The following is an 18,895-nucleotide window of genomic DNA, read 5'->3' on the forward strand; positions in this document are numbered from 1 at the left end:
CTGCCACTGCTTCACACATTCCTCCCAGGCAAAGGCATATCTCTGTGTGGGCCGCAACCTTCTGTCTGGGCCTCCCACTGCTTCACACATTCCTCCCAGGCAGAGGCATATCTCTGTGTGGACCACAATGTTCTGTCTGGGCCTGCCACTGCTTCACACATTCCCCCCAGGCACAGGCATATCTCTGCGTGGACCACAATGTTCTGTCTGGGCCTGCCACTGCATCACACATTCCTCCCAGGCACAGGCATATCTCTGTGTGGACCACAATGTTCTGTCTGGGCCTGCCACTGCTTCACACATTCCTCCCAGGCACAGGCATATCGCCGTGTGGACCGCAACCTTCTGTCTGGGCCTGCCACTGCGCCACACATTCCTCCCAGGCAGAGGCATATCTCTGTGTGGACCTCAACCTTCTGTCTGGGCCTGCCACCGCTTCGCACATTCCTCCCAGGCAGAGGCATGTCTCCGTGTGGACCGCAACCTTCTTTCAGGGCCTGCCACTGCTTCACACATTCCTCTCAGGCAGAGGCGTATCTCGGTGTGGACCGCAACCTTCTGTCTGGGCCTGCAACTGCGCCACACATTTCTCCCAGGCACAGGCATATCTCCGTGTGGATCGCAACCTTCTGTCTGGGACTGCCACTGCTTCACACATTCCTCCCAGGCACAGGCATATCTCCGTGTGGATCGCAACCTTCTGTCTGGGCCTGCCACTGCTTCACACATTCCTCCCTGGCACAAGCATATCCCAGTGTGGGCCGCAACCTTCTGTCTGAGCCTGCCACTGCTTCACACATTCCTCCCAGGCACAGGCATATCTCTGTGTGGACCACAATGTTCTGTCTGGGCCTGCCACTGCTTCACACATTCCTCCCAGGCAGAGGCGTATCTCTGTGTGGAACACAATGTTCTGTCTGGGCCTGCCACTGCTTCACACATTCCCCGCAGGCACAGGCATATCTCTGCGTGGACCACAATGTTCTGTCTGGGCCTGCCACTGCATCACACATTCCTCCCAGGCACAGGCATATCTCTGTGTGGACCACAATGTTCTGTCTGGGGCTGCCACTGCTTCACACATTCCTCCCAGGCACAGGCATATCTCCGTGTGGACCGCAACCTTCTGTCTGGGCCTGCCACTGCGCCACACATTCCTCCAAGGCAGAGGCATATCTCTGTGTGGACCTCAACCTTCTGTCTGGGCCTGCCACTGCTTCACACATTCCTCCCTGGCACAAGCATAACTCTGTGTAAGCGCAACCTTCTGTCTGGGCCTGGCACTGCTTCACACATTCCTCGCAGGCACAGACATATCTCCGTGTGGATTGCAACCTTCTGTCTGGGCCTGCCACTGCTCCACACATTCCTCCCAGGCAGAGGCATATCTCCGTGTGGACAGCAACCTTCTTTCAGGGCCTGCCACTGCTTCACACATTCCTCCCAGGCAGAGGCGTATCTCGGTGTGGACCGCAACCTTCTGTCTGGGCCTGCAACTGCGCCACACATTTCTACCAGGCAGAGGCTTATCTCGGTGTGGACCGCAACCTTCCGTCTGGGCCTGGCACTGCTCCACACATTCCTCCCAGGCACAGGCATATCTCTGTGTGGACCGCAACCTTCTGTCTGGGCCTGCCACTGCTTCACACATTCCTCCCAGGCACAGGCATATCTCTGTGTGGATCGCAACCTTCTGTCTGGGACTGCCACTGCTTCACACATTCCTCCCAGGCACAGGCATATCTCCGTGTGGATCGCAACCTTCTGTCTGGGCCTGCCACTGCTTCACACATTCCTCCCAGGCACAGGCATATCTCCGTGTGGATCGCAACCTTCTGTATGGGCCTGCCACTGCTTCACACATTCCTCCCAGGCACAGGCATATCTCTGTGTGGATCGCAACCTTCTGTCAGGGCCTGCCACTGCTTCACACATTCCCCCCAGGCAGAGGCATATCTCCGTGTGGACCATAATGTTCAGTCTGGGCCTGCCACTGCTTCACACATTCCTCCCTGGCACAAGCATATCTCTGTGTAAGCGCAACCTTCTGTCTGGGCTTCTCACTGCTTCACACATTCCTCCCAGGCAGAGGCGTATCTCTGTGTAAGCGCAACCTTCTGTCTGGGCTTCTCACTGCTTCACACATTCCTCCCAGGAAGAGGCGTATCTCTGTGTAAGCGCAACCTTCTATCTGGGCCTGCCACTGCTTCACACATTCCTCCCAGGCACAGGCATATCTCTGTGTGGATCGCAACCTTCTGTCAGGGCCTGACACTGCTTCACACATTCCTCCCAGGCAGAGGCATGTCTCCGTGTGGACCGCAACCTTCTGTCAGGGCCTGCCACTGCTTCACACATTCCTCCCAGGCAGAGGCATGTCTCCGTGTGGACCGCAACCTTCTGTCAGGGCCTGCCACTGCTTCACACATTCCTCCCAGGCACAGGCATATCTCTGTGTGGATCGCAACCTTCTGTCAGGGCCTGCCACTGCTTCACACATTCCTCCCAGGCACAGGCGTATCTCAGTGTGGGCCGCAACCTTCTGTCTGGGCCTGCCACTGCTTCACACATTCCTCCCAGGCACAGGCGTATCTCTGTGTGGACCGCAACCTTCTGTCTGGGCCTGCCACTGCTTCACACATTCCTCCCTGGCACAAGCATATCTCTGTGTGGACCACAATGTTCTGTCTGGGCCTGCCACTGCGCCACACATTCCTCCCAGGCAGAGGCGTATCTCTGTGCGGGCCGCAACCTTCTGTCTGGGCCTGCCACTGCTTCACACATTCCTCCCAGGCACAGGCGTATCTTTGTGTGGGCCGCAACCTTCTGTCTGGGCCTGCCACTGATTCACACATTCCTCCCAGGCAGAGGCATATCTCAGTGTGGGCCGCAACCTTCTGTCTGGGCCTGCCACTGCTTCACACATTCCTCCCAGGCAGAGGCATATCTCCGTGCGGGCCGCAACCTTCTGTCTGGGCCTGCCACTGCTTCACACATTCCTCCCAGGCAAAGGCATATCTCCGTGTGGGCCGCAACCTTCTGTATGGGCCTGCCACTGCTTCACACATTCCTCCCAGGCACAGGCATATCTCTGTGTGGGCCGCAACCTTCTGTATGGATCTGCCACTGCTTCACACATTCCTCCCAGGCACAGGCATATCTCTGTGCGGGCCGCAACCTTCTGTCTGGGCCTGCCACTGCTTCACACATTCCTCCCAGGCAGAGGCATATCTCCATGTTGACCACAACCTTCTGTCTGGGCCTGCCACTGCTTCACACATTCCTCCCAGGCAGAGCCATATCTCTGTGTGGACCGTAACCTTCTGTATGGGCCTGCCACTGCTTCACACATTCCTCCCAGGCACAGGCATATCTCAGTGTGGGCCGCAACCTTCTGTATGGGCCTGCCACTGCTTCACACATTCCTCCCAGGCAGAGGCATATCTCTGTGTGGACCACAATGTTCTGTCTGGGCCTGCCACTGCTCCACACATTCCTCCCAGGCACAGGCATATCTCAGTGTGGCCCGCAACCTTCTGTCTGGGCCTGCCACTGCTTCAGACATTCCTCCCAGGCAGAGGCATATCCCAGTGTGGGCCGTAACCTTCTGTCTGGGCCTGCCACTGCTTCACACATTCCTCCCAGGCAGAGGCATATCCCAGTGTGGGCCCCAACCTTCTGTCTGGGCCTGCCACTGCTTCACACATTCCTCCCAGGCAAAGGCATATCTCTGTGTGGGCCGCAACCTTCTGTCTGGGCCTCCCACTGCTTCACACATTCCTCCCAGGCACAGGCATATCTCTGTGTGGGCCACAACCTTCTGTCTGGGCCACCCACTGCTTCACACATTCCTCCAGGCACAGGCATATCTCAGTGTGGGCCGCAACCTTCTGTCTGGACCTCCCACTGCTTCACACATTCCTCCCTGGCACAAGCATATCTCAGTGTGGGCCGCAACCTTATGTCTGGGCCTGCCACTGCTTCACACATTCCTCCCAGGCAGAGACGTATCCCCGCGTGGAGCGCAACCTTCTGTCTGGGCCTGCCACTGCTTCACACATTCCTCCCAGGCACAGGCATATCTCTGTGTGGGCCGCAACCTTCTGTCTGGGCCTGGCACTGCTTCACACATTCCTCCCATGTACAGGCATATCTCTGTGTGGGCCGCAACCTTCTGTCTGGGCCTGCCACTGCTTCACACATTCCTCCCAGGCACAGGCATATCTCAGTGTGGGCCGTAACCTTCTGTCTGGGCCTGCCACTGCTTCACACATTCCTCCCAGGCACAGGCATATCTCCGTGTAGACCGCAACCTTCTGTCTGGGCCTGCCACTGCTTCACACATTCCTCCCAGGCAGAGGCATATCTCAGTGTGGGCCGCAACCTTCTGTCTGGGCCTGCCACTGCTTCACACATTCCTCCCAGGCAGAGGCCTATCTCTGTGTAAGCGCAAACCTTCTGTCTGGGCCTGGCACTGCTTCACACAATCCTCCCAGGCACAGGCATATCTCTGTGTGGACCGTAACCTTCTGTCTGGGCCTACCACTGCTTCACACATTCCTCCCAGGCAGAGGCATATCTCTGTGTGGACCGTAACCTTCTGTCTGGGCCTGCCACTGCTTCACACATTCCTCCCAGGCAGAGGTGTATCTCTGTGTGGGCCACAACCTTCTGTCTGGGCCTGCCACTGCGGCACACATTCCTCCCAGGCACAGGCATATCTCTGTGTGGGCCGCAACCTCCTGTCTGGGCCTGCCACTGCGCCACACAATCCTCCCAGGCACAGGCATATCTCCGTGTAGACCGCAACCTTCTGTCTGGGCCTGCCACTGCTTCACACATTCCTCCCAGGCAGAGGCATATCTCAGTGTGGGCCGCAACCTTCTGTCTGGGCCTGCCACTGCTTCACACATTCCTCCCAGGCAGAGGCGTATCTCTGTGTGGACCACAAGCTTCTGTCTGGGCCTGCCACTGCTTCACACATTCCTCCCAGGCACAGGCGTATCTCTGTGTGGACCGCAACCTTCTGTCTGGGCCTCCCACTGCTTCACACATTCCTCCCAGGCACAGGCGTATCTCTGTGTGAATCGCAACCTTCTGTCTGGGCCTGCCACTGCTTCACACATTCCTCCCAGGCAGAGGCATATCTCTGTGTGGACCACAATGTTCTGTCTGGGCCTGCCACTGCTCCACACATTCCTCCCAGGCACAGGCATATCTCAGTGTGGCCCGCAACCTTCTGTCTGGGCCTGCCACTGCTTCAGACATTCCTCCCAGGCAGAGGCATATCCCAGTGTGGGCCGCAACCTTCTGTCTGGGCCTGCCACTGCTTCACACATTCCTCCCAGGCAGAGGCATATCCCAGTGTGGGCCGCAACCTTCTGTCTGGGCCTGCCACTGCTTCACACATTCCTCCCAGGCAAAGGCATATCTCTGTGTGGGCCGCAACCTTCTGTCTGGGCCTCCCACTGCTTCACACATTCCTCCCAGGCACAGGCATATCTCTGTGTGGGCCACAACCTTCTGTCTGGGCCTGCCACTGCTTCACACATTCCTCCCAGGCACAGGCATATCTCAGTGTGGGCCACAACCTTCTGTCTGGACCTCCCACTGCTTCACACATTCCTCCCTGGCACAAGCATATCTCAGTGTGGGCCGCAACCTTCTGTCTGGGCCTGCCACTGCTTCACACATTCCTCCCAGGCAGAGACGTATCCCCGCGTGGAGCGCAACCTTCTGTCTGGGCCTGCCACTGCTTCACACATTCCTCCCAGGCACAGGCATATCTCTGTGTGGGCCGCAACCTTCTGTCTGGGCCTGGCACTGCTTCACACATTCCTCCCATGCACAGGCATATCTCTGTGTGGGCCGCAACCTTCTGTCTGGGCCTGCCACTGCTTCACACATTCCTCCCAGGCACAGGCATATCTCCGTGTAGACCGCAACCTTCTGTCTGGGCCTGCCACTGCTTCACACATTCCTCCCAGGCACAGGCATATCTCTGTGTGGGCCGCAACCTTCTGTCTGGGCCTGGCACTGCTTCACACATTCCTCCCATGCACAGGCATATCTCTGTGTGGGCCGCAACCTTCTGTCTGGGCCTGGCACTGCTTCACACATTCCTCCCAGGCACAGGCATATCTCAGTGTGGGCCGTAACCTTCTGCCTGGGCCTGCCACTGCTTCACACATTCCTCCCAGGCACAGGCGTATCTCCGTGTAGACCGCAACCTTCTGTCTGGGCCTGCCACTGCTTCACACATTCCTCCCAGGCAGAGGCGTATCTCAGTGTGGGCCGCAACCTTCTGTCTGGGCCTGCCACTGCTTCACACATTCCTCCCAGGCACAGGCGTATCTCTGTGTGGACCGCAAGCTTCTGTCTGGGCCTGCCACTGCTTCACACATTCCTCCCAGGCACAGGCGTATCTCTGTGTGGACCGCAACCTTCTGTCTGGGCCTGCCACTGCTTCACACATTCCTCCCAGGCACAGGCGTATCTCTGTGTGAATCGCAACCTTCTGTCTGGGCCTGCCACTGCTTCACACATTCCTCCCAGGCAGAGGCGTATCTCTGTGTGGACCGCAAGCTTCTGTCTGGGCCTGCCACTGCTTCACACATTCCTCCCAGGCACAGGCATATCTCCGTGTAGACCGCAACCTTCTGTCTGGGCCTGCCACTGCTTCACACATTCCTCCCAGGCAGAGGCATATCTCAGTGTGGGCCGCAACCTTCTGTCTGGGCCTGCCACTGCTTCACACATTCCTCCCAGGCAGAGGCCTATCTCTGTGTAAGCGCAAACCTTCTGTCTGGGCCTGGCACTGCTTCACACAATCCTCCCAGGCACAGGCATATCTCTGTGTGGACCGTAACCTTCTGTCTGGGCCTGCCACTGCTTCACACATTCCTCCCAGGCAGAGGCATATCTCTGTGTGGACCGTAACCTTCTGTCTGGGCCTGCCACTGCTTCACACATTCCTCCCAGGCAGAGGTGTATCTCTGTGTGGGCCACAACCTTCTGTCTGGGCCTGCCACTGCGGCACACATTCCTCCCAGGCACAGGCATATCTCTGTGTGGGCCGCAACCTCCTGTCTGGGCCTGCCACTGCGCCACACAATCCTCCCAGGCACAGGCATATCTCCGTGTAGACCGCAACTTTCTGTCTGGGCCTGCCACTGCTTCACACATTCCTCCCAGGCAGAGGCATATCTCAGTGTGGGCCGCAACCTTCTGTCTGGGCCTGCCACTGCTTCACACATTCCTCCCAGGCAGAGGCGTATCTCTGTGTGGACCACAAGCTTCTGTCTGGGCCTGCCACTGCTTCACACATTCCTCCCAGGCACAGGCGTATCTCTGTGTGGACCGCAACCTTCTGTCTGGGCCTCCCACTGCTTCACACATTCCTCCCAGGCACAGGCGTATCTCTGTGTGAATCGCAACCTTCTGTCTGGGCCTGCCACTGCTTCACACATTCCTCCCAGGCAGAGGCATATCTCTGTGTGGACCACAATGTTCTGTCTGGGCCTGCCACTGCTCCACACATTCCTCCCAGGCACAGGCATATCTCAGTGTGGCCCGCAACCTTCTGTCTGGGCCTGCCACTGCTTCAGACATTCCTCCCAGGCAGAGGCATATCCCAGTGTGGGCCGCAACCTTCTGTCTGGGCCTGCCACTGCTTCACACATTCCTCCCAGGCAGAGGCATATCCCAGTGTGGGCCGCAACCTTCTGTCTGGGCCTGCCACTGCTTCACACATTCCTCCCAGGCAAAGGCATATCTCTGTGTGGGCCGCAACCTTCTGTCTGGGCCTCCCACTGCTTCACACATTCCTCCCAGGCACAGGCATATCTCTGTGTGGGCCACAACCTTCTGTCTGGGCCTGCCACTGCTTCACACATTCCTCCCAGGCACAGGCATATCTCAGTGTGGGCCACAACCTTCTGTCTGGACCTCCCACTGCTTCACACATTCCTCCCTGGCACAAGCATATCTCAGTGTGGGCCGCAACCTTCTGTCTGGGCCTGCCACTGCTTCACACATTCCTCCCAGGCAGAGACGTATCCCCGCGTGGAGCGCAACCTTCTGTCTGGGCCTGCCACTGCTTCACACATTCCTCCCAGGCACAGGCATATCTCTGTGTGGGCCGCAACCTTCTGTCTGGGCCTGGCACTGCTTCACACATTCCTCCCATGCACAGGCATATCTCTGTGTGGGCCGCAACCTTCTGTCTGGGCCTGCCACTGCTTCACACATTCCTCCCAGGCACAGGCATATCTCCGTGTAGACCGCAACCTTCTGTCTGGGCCTGCCACTGCTTCACACATTCCTCCCAGGCACAGGCATATCTCTGTGTGGGCCGCAACCTTCTGTCTGGGCCTGGCACTGCTTCACACATTCCTCCCATGCACAGGCATATCTCTGTGTGGGCCGCAACCTTCTGTCTGGGCCTGGCACTGCTTCACACATTCCTCCCAGGCACAGGCATATCTCAGTGTGGGCCGTAACCTTCTGTCTGGGCCTGCCACTGCTTCACACATTCCTCCCAGGCACAGGCGTATCTCCGTGTAGACCGCAACCTTCTGTCTGGGCCTGCCACTGCTTCACACATTCCTCCCAGGCAGAGGCGTATCTCAGTGTGGGCCGCAACCTTCTGTCTGGGCCTGCCACTGCTTCACACATTCCTCCCAGGCACAGGCGTATCTCTGTGTGGACCGCAAGCTTCTGTCTGGGCCTGCCACTGCTTCACACATTCCTCCCAGGCACAGGCGTATCTCTGTGTGGACCGCAACCTTCTGTCTGGGCCTGCCACTGCTTCACACATTCCTCCCAGGCACAGGCGTATCTCTGTGTGAATCGCAACCTTCTGTCTGGGCCTGCCACTGCTTCACACATTCCTCCCAGGCAGAGGCGTATCTCTGTGTGGACCGCAAGCTTCTGTCTGGGCCTGCCACTGCTTCACACATTCCTCCCAGGCACAGGCGTATCTCTGTGTGGACCGCAACCTTCTGTCTGGGCCTCCCACTGCTTCACACATTCCTCCCAGGCACAGGCGTATCTCTGTGTGAATCGCAACCTTCTGTCTGGGCTTCCCACTGCTTCACACATTCCTCCCAGGCAGAGGCGTATCCCCGCGTGGACCGCAACCTTCTGTCTGGGCCTGCCACTACTTCACACATTCCTCCCAGGCAGAGGCATATCTCCGTGTGGGCCACAACCTTCTGTCTGGGCCTACCACTGCTCCACACATTCCTCCCAGGCAGAGGCATTTAGTATTTAGTATTTTATTTATTTCTATAGCGCACCAGGCCCAGGGGCAACCGGGCGCTTAACTTAGTTACAACAAGATGAAAGCATGACAAGGCAATGTGACAGAGTATTACAAGATTATTACAGGAAGATTTACAAAATTTACAAAATATACATTCAAATGAATATCGATAAGGCAGTGATTTACAGGATAGTTAATAAGGGATGCAGAGTAGGTCAAAGTGCAAGTAGGGCAGTAAGCTGGTGTTAGCAGTCTTGGGCGGATAGCCATGCTTTGGTAAGGTATTTGAATTTCAGGAAGGAAGGTTCTGCTCTAAGGTCATTGGGGAGTGAGTTCCAAAGTTTGGCTGCCAGGATGGGGAAGCTGGTTCCACCAGATCTTTGGAGATTAAAGCGCGGGATGTCAAGGCAGTTGGCTTGGGCCGCTCTGCGAGGTCTGGTGGAATTAAGGAAAGAGAATCTGTTTGCCAGGTAGCGAGGGGCTTGGTTGTGGAGGCATTTGTGTGTGAGAGCCAAGGACTTCAAGGAGATGCGCTGTGGGATAGAGAGCCAGTGCAGGTTGCGCCTGGTGTCAGATATATGCTGGCGCCTAGGAATGTTAAGGGCCGCTCTGATCGCATTGTTTTGGACAATTTGTAGCTTGTTTAAGTTGCGGAGATTAGTACCTAGATAGAGGGCATTACAATAGTCGACCTTGGATAGTACAAGGGTCCTGGCCAAGGTTACGCAGTTGGCAGTGGTTAGGAACGGGCGACAGGCGGTGATGAGCTTGCAAGTATGCGCTGCTGCAGATGAGACTGCGTTGGATTGTCTGGTCAAGGATAGGGTTGAGTCGATGTAAATCCCTAGGGTTTTCGTGTCCTTAGCAATCGGGATGGTGTTCCCATCAATGGTGAAAGACTTGAAGGCAGGGTCAAGTTTAGTGAGTTTTTGTGGTGAACCAAGAATGAGGAGCTCTGTCTTTTCATCATTTAGGCAGAGGCCGTGCTGGGCCATCCACGCTTGGATGACCTGGTAGATGGCGTTGATGGCAAGGGAGTCAGTTGTGTAGTCTCCTGTGATGGGGATTAGTATCTGTGTGTCGTCAGCGTAATTGGTATACGTGACGCCCAAATGGTCCAAAATATCAAAGAGGGGTTTGGTAAACACGTTATATAACGTGGGCGAGACACAGGACCCTTGAGGCACACCACAAGAGACCGGAGCGGGTGGTGCGGCCGCAAGTGGGGAGAACACACACATTGATCTATTATCCAGGAAGGATCTGATCCAAGTGGCGGCATTTTCTGAGAAGTGTGCGGCTGATTTGAGGTGATGGCAGAGAATTTTGTGATTGACAAGATCAAAAGCAGCAGAGAGGTCCAGGAGAAGTAATAACGCCAGTTTGCCTTTGTCTTTGAGATCTTCGATCTGCGTTTTTAAGTCAATAAGGGCGGTCTCAGTGCCATGGCGAGGCCGGAAGCCTGATTGCCTGAGTCCCAGAAGTTTATTTGATTCAAGGTATTCCTGAATTTGTAGGTAGGCCGCGCGGTCAAGGATTTTTAGTAAAAAAGGTACAGTGGTAATTGGTCTGTAGTTTGTGGGTATACTGGGATCCAGGGTAGGTTTTTTCAGAAGCGGGATGACCCATGCATCCTTAAGATTGTCCGGTACAATCCCAGAGCTAAAGGAGGAGTTGATGAGCGTAGTGATGAAAGGTGCTAGGTCGTGAGCAGCTTCCTTAATAATAGGTGCAGGACAAAGGTCACCCTGACAATTGGACGGTTTAAGGCTAGTGATAATCTTTTCCACTTCGAGAATGGAGAGTGGAGAGAAGCTAAAAGGAGTCAGAGAGTCTGTGATAGAGGGGTTTATGGTAGGTATAGGGATCTGTAGAGGGTTGGATTGAAGGCTAGATTGTTTGTTGTTGATTTTAATTTGGAGAGTGGCAATCTTACCTAGGAGAGCTTCTTGGATTTTGGAGCACCAGGTGCTATCTTTGGTACATGCGTCAGGTGGGGTAACAGGAGTTTCAAGTTCTTTTAGGATTTTAAACAATTCTTTGGTGTTAGATTTGGCTTGCTCGATGCGTTTGTTATATGTGTCTTTTTTTGCCTGGAATATAGCTTCCTTGTAGTTAAGGGTGGCCAGGAGTACGCGTGATTTGTTAGCTAGAGAGTGATTGCTTCTCCAGTGGGATTCTGCAATTCGTTTTTCTTTGCGTAGTGCTCTGAGATGGGGTGTAAACCAGGAGTTTAGGTGGGCTCGAGGTTTAGATTTTCTCAGTTTCGAGGGTGCAATGGTGTCTAAGGCTGTAAGCATGGCCCGGTTGAAAGTGTCGACCAGGGCCGTAGGGTCAGAGCATGATGGATCCCGAACATTAAGAGCTGGAAGGAGGAGGGGGAGGAGTCTATCGCAGGTAATGTTGCGTTTGTTACGGGTGGCTATAGCTGGGGCAATGTTGTGAGGGAGGCTGATAGGTTTGGACTCAATATTGAATGTAATTAAGTTGTGGTCTGTCCAGGCGCACTGTTGGTTAGAGGTGATGTTGATGGGACAGTTGAGGGCGGCTAGCCAGTCAAGGGTTCTGCCCTTGTTGTGGGTAGGTTGGTTTAGGAACTGAGTGAATCCAGCATTAGTGAGGATGTTGTCAATAGACGAAGCAGCGGTGTCCTTGGGGTCGTGGAGGCCTAAATTGAAATCCCCCAGTATCATGACCTGGGAGGTAGCTTTGGTGTTGTGTGTGAAGATGTTGGAGAGGTCCTCCGCGAAGGTAGATAGTGGGCCGGGTGGCCGGTAGAGTAGATGAAAGGTGATAGAATGGTTGGGTGTGAGAGCTAGTTTAGCTGTCAGTGCTTCCAGAGTGGAGGAGTGATGTGTGGCTGAGAGGTGGAAGTTCAGAGCGTTTTTGTGGATGATGGCGATGCCACCTCCTTTAGATTGGATGGAATTACGGTCATGTCTGATAATGTTGTAGTCAGGAGGGATAGCGAGGGAGAGAAGAGGACCTGAAGCTGGGTGGAGCCAGGTTTCAGTGATTGCTATAAAGTCGAGGTCAAGGTTGAGGATCAAGTCAGCTACTTCTAGGGCGTGAGCCGGGAGTGATCTGGCGTTGATTAGCGCGCCTTTGATGTTGTTTAAGTTAGGGGAGTTGGAAGATGGTGGTAGATTAGGTGAAAGTGTAGGTGGTGACAGAGGGAGAGGCAGTTTGATGCGGTGAGCTAAATGATGGGAAGCGTGGGTGAGACGCGAGCCAAGTCTAGCATTTCTCAAGGAGATAGAGCAGGGTAGGTTAGGTAAAGGTCTGGTGGCGAAGTGCTGGATCCAGAGGGCTGGGTTGTTAAGATAAGGGTTGGTGTGGTGAGCGTGGGATGGCATAGTTGAGGTATGATGCAAGTAAGAGTGGTAGATAGAGGTGGTGGTATGGTATAGTGCAGTGCAGCCAGGGTGCAGTATAAGGATGAGAAGGGTAGGCAGCAATCTGGTAAGTGGGGTACTGAAAGAGTACAGTGGTGAGTTTGCAGTAGTTAGACTGTTGGTGGGGGGCATGTTGACCTGGTAGAGTCTAAGCGCGCGAAGTCTGGTAAGGAATGCGAGGGCGACCATATGACATTTACACAGTAGCACTAGTCTGTTAGTGACCAGGGGCACAACACAGTTGCAGTGGTCAGTTAGTGACCATAAGGCACAACACAATTGCAGTGGTCAGTTAGTGACCATAAGGGACAACACAATTGCAGTGGTCAGTTAACGACCATAAGGCACAACACAATTGCAGTGGTCAGTTAATGACCATAAGGCACAACACAATTGCAGTGGTCAGTTAACGACCATAAGGCACAGCACAATTGCAGTGGTCAGTTAATGACCATAAGGCACAACACAATTGCAGTGGTCAGTTAACGACCATAAGGCACAACACAATTGCAGTGGTCAGTTAACGACCATAAGGCACAACACAATTGCAGTGGTCAGTTAACGACCATAAGGCACAACACAATAGCAGTGGTTGGTTAACGACCAAAGGGCACAGCCAGTAGCAGTCATGAGACATACCACATTAGGGGCAGAAAGTGACTGTACTATTGAGAGGTGGCAGTAACGCAAAGAGGCAACAGAGTTGGAGGCATAAGTGTATGTAGCAAACAGTTATCGAGGGTGAAGAAAAACCGAGTTTAAATGTTTGTGATTGCGGAGTAGCAGAAGACATACCAGAAAGCACAATAGTGTAGACTGAGGGTAACCCCTCTACTCACAATGGATTAGAGGTCCAAATAGACACTGGCTCCAAGGCTCCGGAGGCGAACAGGGGGCAAACAGGGGCCTTAGTGCGGGCCTTTGTTGAGAGGCCGGCGTTCCGCCTGCCGGCGGAGGGGATGATTATGAATGGGGAGGTCAACAGCTGATTCGTGCGGCCAGAGCCTCGCTCTGGTGCCGCGATGCGCCCGCCATTGCTGGGCCAGGCGGAAGAGTCTGACGGAGTCAGTCGATTCCAAGAAGCGTTGCGCTTTAGCAATCGACGAGCAACTGGAGATCAATGAATATGCACGATGGCCATACCTGACTGAGATAAGATGGCAACCCTCGCCCTTGAGGGAAATCGGTGAGGCAGGGTGATCTGACGCACGGCCGAACCGTGTGTAGCTGGAGATGCTCCTCGGCTCAGGAGGCTAGTGCTCCTGCCCCTCCTCCGTGGTGTGCTGCTGCGGCTGGAGCGGTAAGGGCAGAGTTCCTGGCCCCTGGCTCCTGTGGCTCCGAACAGGCTCTCAACAGGCCTTTGTATGGCCTTCGTAAGGGCCGCCGGCAGATCCGCCTGCCGGCGGATGTAGTGGCGTGGATAAGCGAGGCTTAGCCTCGTTGTGGCGCCGCGATGCGCCCGGCATGCGGGGGTCAGGCAGGAAGTAGGACAAGGCCAGGCAGGCCTTCGTTGCAGCTTACCAGCTGTTGCGGTATCCGACGATGGGGAAAGGGCTCCTGCCCTCTTCCCTAGGATGGGCCACAACCTTCTCCTTGTGGGCCACAACCTTCTGTCTGGGCCTGCCACTGCATCACACATTTCTCCCAGGCAGAGGCATATCTCCGTGTGGGCCACAACCTTCTGTCTGGGCCTGCCACTTCTTCACACATTCCTCCCAGGCACAGGCATATCTCTGTGTGGGCCGCAACCTCCTGTCTGGGCCTGCCACTGCTTCACACAATCCTCCCAGGCAGAGGCATATCTCTGTGTGGACCGTAACCTTCGGTCCCAACGTTCGGACTTCACTTTATTGTTCCTATAAACTGAACAAGGTAAACTCTTCCGTGTGTGCCCACACTGATGCACGTTCTGAAAAGGCCTTTCTTCCACAGCTCTTCTCCAACCAACTTGACAAAGGGACAATGGCACCGGGCCCGTTGCTTGCATTCCAACTTCACTGTAATGCTGACACACAGGGCACCATTGGCTGCACGCCACCAAGGCCTCCCAATTTCAGCCTGTTAACCCTTTTTTTCTCCCACAACACCCAGGACTGTAGTACACATCACTACAGTGCTGTTCTACGACCAGAGAGCCCTTTCTCAGCACTGCAGCACTGTTACAATTCAAAAGATGCATTCCCCTGGATTTTCCCTGCAGGCGTCACAGACTTCTGCAGTGGGAAAAGACTTCTTCACTGACAGCATATACCACAGGGGCCACTATCCTCCCAACCTCCACGGTCATGGGGACAAACAGCATCCGGCCTTCCTGCCGACTGTCAATATCGACTCTGGACTTTTCTTCATCTGTACACTCAAGATTTTGGGGTATTTCCTGCTGCTGCTTCGCAAATGTGTGCCCTCATTCAAATACCCAGTTGGGGTATTGGGATTGCTCGCCTTCGCTCTTTGCTCTGCACAACATGGGGCGAGTTCTTACTCCACCCCTCAGCACGAGGAAAAAGAGTAGAGAAAGCAAAAGGGGGGTGGGGGGGCACGGGTGCGCAAGTCAGGGGACAGCAGCAGAGAACAACGTGTGCAGAGAGGCAAACATATATCACAGCACTTATTTACCTTGTGTAGCCTTTTCTCCTAACTTTTTGCTGAACACGACCAAACATCGATTATGTATTCTCAGGCCTGGAAAACAAAGCATTATCATATGATTAATCTAGAATAAGAATGATCTCAATTAAATACTTCCAGCATTTACATCACATCCAGAGAAAATGCATATAATGTAAGTGTCCAAAAGAAGAAACCCCAACTCCCGCCCCCACCATCATCATCCGCCCCCATCCCATACAAAGGAGAAAGGCTTAATGGAAGGTTAGGCAGCCCCCTCCCCCGCCTCCACCAGCATCACCCGCCCCCCATCCCATGCACAGGAGAAAGGCTTAATGGAAGGTTAGGCAGCCCCCTCCCCGCCCCCACCAGCATCACCCCCCTCCATCCCAAACACAGGAGAAAGGCTTAATGGAAGGTTAGGCAGCCCCCTCCCCGCCCCCACCAGCATCACCCCCCCTCCATCCCAAACACAGGAGAAAGGCTTAATAGAAGGTTAGACAGCCCCCTCCACGACCCCCATCCCATAAACAGGAGAAAGGTTTAATGGAAGGTTAGGCAGCCCCCTCCCCACCCCACCAGCATCACCCGCCCCCCTCCCATACACAGGAGAAAGGCTTAATGGAAGGTTAGGCAGCCCCCACCCCGCCCCACCATCATCACCCACCCCCCATCCCATACACAGGAGAAAGGCTTAATGGAAGGTTAGGCAGCACCCTCCCCGCCCCACCAGCATCACCCGCCCCACATCCCATACACAGGAGAAAGGCTTAATGGAAGGTTAGGCAGCCCCCTCCCCGCCCCAACAGCATCACTCGCCCTCCATCACATATACAGGAGAAAGGCTTAATGAAAGGTTAGGCAGCTCCCTCCCCGCCCCACCAGCATCACCCGCCCCACATCCCATACACAGGAGAAAGGCTTAATGGAAGGTTAGGCAGCCCCCTCCCTGCCCCACCAGCATCACCCGCCCCACATCCCATACACAGGAGAAAGGCTTAATGGAAGGTTATGCAGCCCCCTCCACGACCCGCATCCCATACACAGGAGAAAGGCTTAATGGAAGGTTAGGCAGCCCCCTCCCCGCCCCCACCAGCATCACCACCCCTCCATCCCAAACACAGGAGAAAGGCTTAATAGAAGGTTAGACAGCCCCCTCCACGACCCCCATCCCATAAACAGGAGAAAGGTTTAATGGAAGGTTAGGCAGCCCCCTCCCCACCCCACCAGCATCACCCGCCCCCCTCCCATACACAGGAGAAAGGCTTAATGGAAGGTTAGGCAGCCCCCACCCCGCCCCACCATCATCACCCACCCCCCATCCCATACACAGGAGAAAGGCTTAATGGAAGGTTAGGCAGCACCCTCCCCGCCCCACCAGCATCACCCGCCCCACATCCCATACACAGGAGAAAGGCTTAATGGAAGGTTAGGCAGCCCCCTCCCCGCCCCAACAGCATCACTCGCCCTCCATCACATATACAGGAGAAAGGCTTAATGAAAGGTTAGGCAGCTCCCTCCCCGCCCCACCAGCATCACCCGCACCACATCCCATACACAGGAGAAAGGCTTAATGGAAGGTTAGGCAGCCCCCTCCCTGCCCCACCAGCATCACCCGCCCCACATCCCATACACAGGAGAAAGGATTAATGGAAGGTTAGGCAGCCCCCTCCCCGCCCCACCAGCATAACCCGCTCTCCAGCCCATACACAGGAGAAAGGATTAATGGAAAGATAGGCAGCCCCCTCCCCGCCCCATCATCATAACCCACCCCCATCCCATACACAGGAGAAAGGATTAATGGAAGGTTAGGCAGCCCCCTCCCCGCCCCACCAGCATAACCCGCTCTCCATCCCATACACAGGAGAAAGGATTAATAGAAGGTTAGGCAGCCCCCTCCCCGCTCCAAAAGCATCACCCCCACCCTCATCCCATACACAGGAGAAAGGCTTAATGGGAGGTTAGGCAGCCCCCTCCCCACCCCCACCATCATAACCAGCCCCACATCCCAGACACAGGAGAAAAGCTTAATGGAAGGTTAGGCAGCCCCCTCCCCGCCCCACCAGCATCACCCACCCTCCATCCCATGCACAGGAGAAAGGCTTAATGGAAGGTTAGGCAGCCCCCTTGCCGTCCCTCTTCCCATACACAGGAGAAAAGCTTAATGGAAGGTTAGGCAGCCCCCTCCCCGCCCCACCAGCATCACCCACCCTCCATCCCATGCACAGGAGAAAGGCTTAATGGAAGTTTAGGCAGCCCCCTCCCACCACCCCCAGCATCACCCGCCTCTCCATCCCATGCACAGGAGAATGGCTTAATGGAAGTTTAAGCAGCCCCCTCCCAAACCCCCCCCAGCATCCCCTGCCCCTCCATCCCATACACAGGAGAAAGGCTTAATGGAAGGTTAGGCAGCCCCCTGCCCGTCATTTCCCCTCAAAAGACTCTTCTCACTGCAAGAGAGTGGAGCAGCTGCAGGTCACTCACCTGCAGGAAATTATGCCATTATTAGTGCTTCATCCTTTGGGGGGCGTCTTCCATTCCAAAATATGGGATTTGAGATGTAAACGAGCAGGAGACAGGGAGGGTGCCAGGAACGCGACCCCCACCGCTCAGAACCTCCCAGAGAGACTGAGGATGGCTGGGCTGTCAGTCCTCATCAGTGGAGCTGTAGAGCCTCCCAGAGTGACTGAGGATGCCTGAGCTGTCAGTCCTCATCAGTGGAGCCGGCTGTAGAGCCTCCCAGAGTGACTGAGGATGCCTGAGCTGTCAGTCCTCATCAGTGGAGCGTCCCAGAGTGACTGTGGATGGCTGGGCTGTCAGTCCTCATCAGTGAAGCCGGCTGTAGTGCCTCCCAGAGTGACTGAGGATGACTGAGCTGTCAGTCCTCATCAGTGGAGGGGCTGCAGAGCCTGCCAGAGTGACTGAGGCTGGCTGAGCTGTCAGTCCTCATCAGTGGAGAAGGGCTGCAGAACATCCCAGAGTGACTGAGGATGAGCTGTCAGTCCTCATCACTGGAGGGGGGGGGGGCTGCAGAGCCTCCCAGTGTGATTGAGTATGAGCTGTCAGTCCTCATCAGTGGGGGGGGGGCTGCAGAGCCTCCCAGAGTGACTGAGTATGAGCTGTCAGTCCTCATCAGTGGGGGGGGGCTGCAGAGCCTCCCAGAGTGACTGAGTATGAGCTGTCAGTCCTCATCAGTGAGGGGGTGGCTGCAGAGCCTCCCAGAGTGACTGATGATGACTGAGCTGTCAGTCCTCATCAGTGGAAGGGCCTGTAGAGCTGATAGACTCACAGCTGAGACACTGATCTCCAGATACTAGAGGGGGCATGTGCAGAAAAGGGACACTACTATGAGCATGCGCAGTAAGGACCTACTCGTATGGTGTGAGATACTGATCTTCAGAGTATGCGCAGACGGGATCTTGAAGGAGACTGGATTGCATTGAGCATGCGCATAAGGAGCCCCATCTACCAGAGGAAGCCGGAAGCGCCTTTCATGCTGAGATACAGAACTACTGAGCATGGCAGTAATGGGATAGTGAGGATCTACTCCCGAAATTCAAGCCGGAAATCTGTGAAGAAAGAATAGAGACACTATTCAATACTAGAATGCTTGTATTACTTACCGGTA

The 18,895-nt window shown here is 55.2% G+C and overlaps 1 protein-coding gene across 2 annotated transcripts in view; it reads right to left on the reverse strand.

Annotated features, from left to right (window-relative positions):
• The window catches only part of LOC138566136 (zinc finger protein 850-like), a 317,241-nt gene extending 298,686 nt beyond the window's left edge, over positions 1–18,555 (reverse strand). Inside the window, exons 1-2 of one of the 2 annotated variants that reach the window (XR_011301846.1) lie at positions 17,752–18,554; positions 15,277–15,342 (exon numbers count right to left, since the gene is read on the reverse strand). The gene's annotated coding sequence lies outside the window, so the exon portion shown is untranslated. Of the gene's footprint in view, positions 1–15,276; positions 15,343–17,751 lie in introns of both variants that reach the window. The other variant, XM_069643141.1, reaches the window with a different exon arrangement.
• Positions 18,556–18,895: the final 340 nt, after the last annotated feature.

Source organism: Ambystoma mexicanum, chromosome 2p, assembly GCF_040938575.1.
Source record: "Ambystoma mexicanum isolate Mex_15411 chromosome 2p, UKY_AmexF1_1, whole genome shotgun sequence".
Lineage (NCBI taxonomy): Eukaryota > Metazoa > Chordata > Amphibia > Caudata > Ambystomatidae > Ambystoma > Ambystoma mexicanum.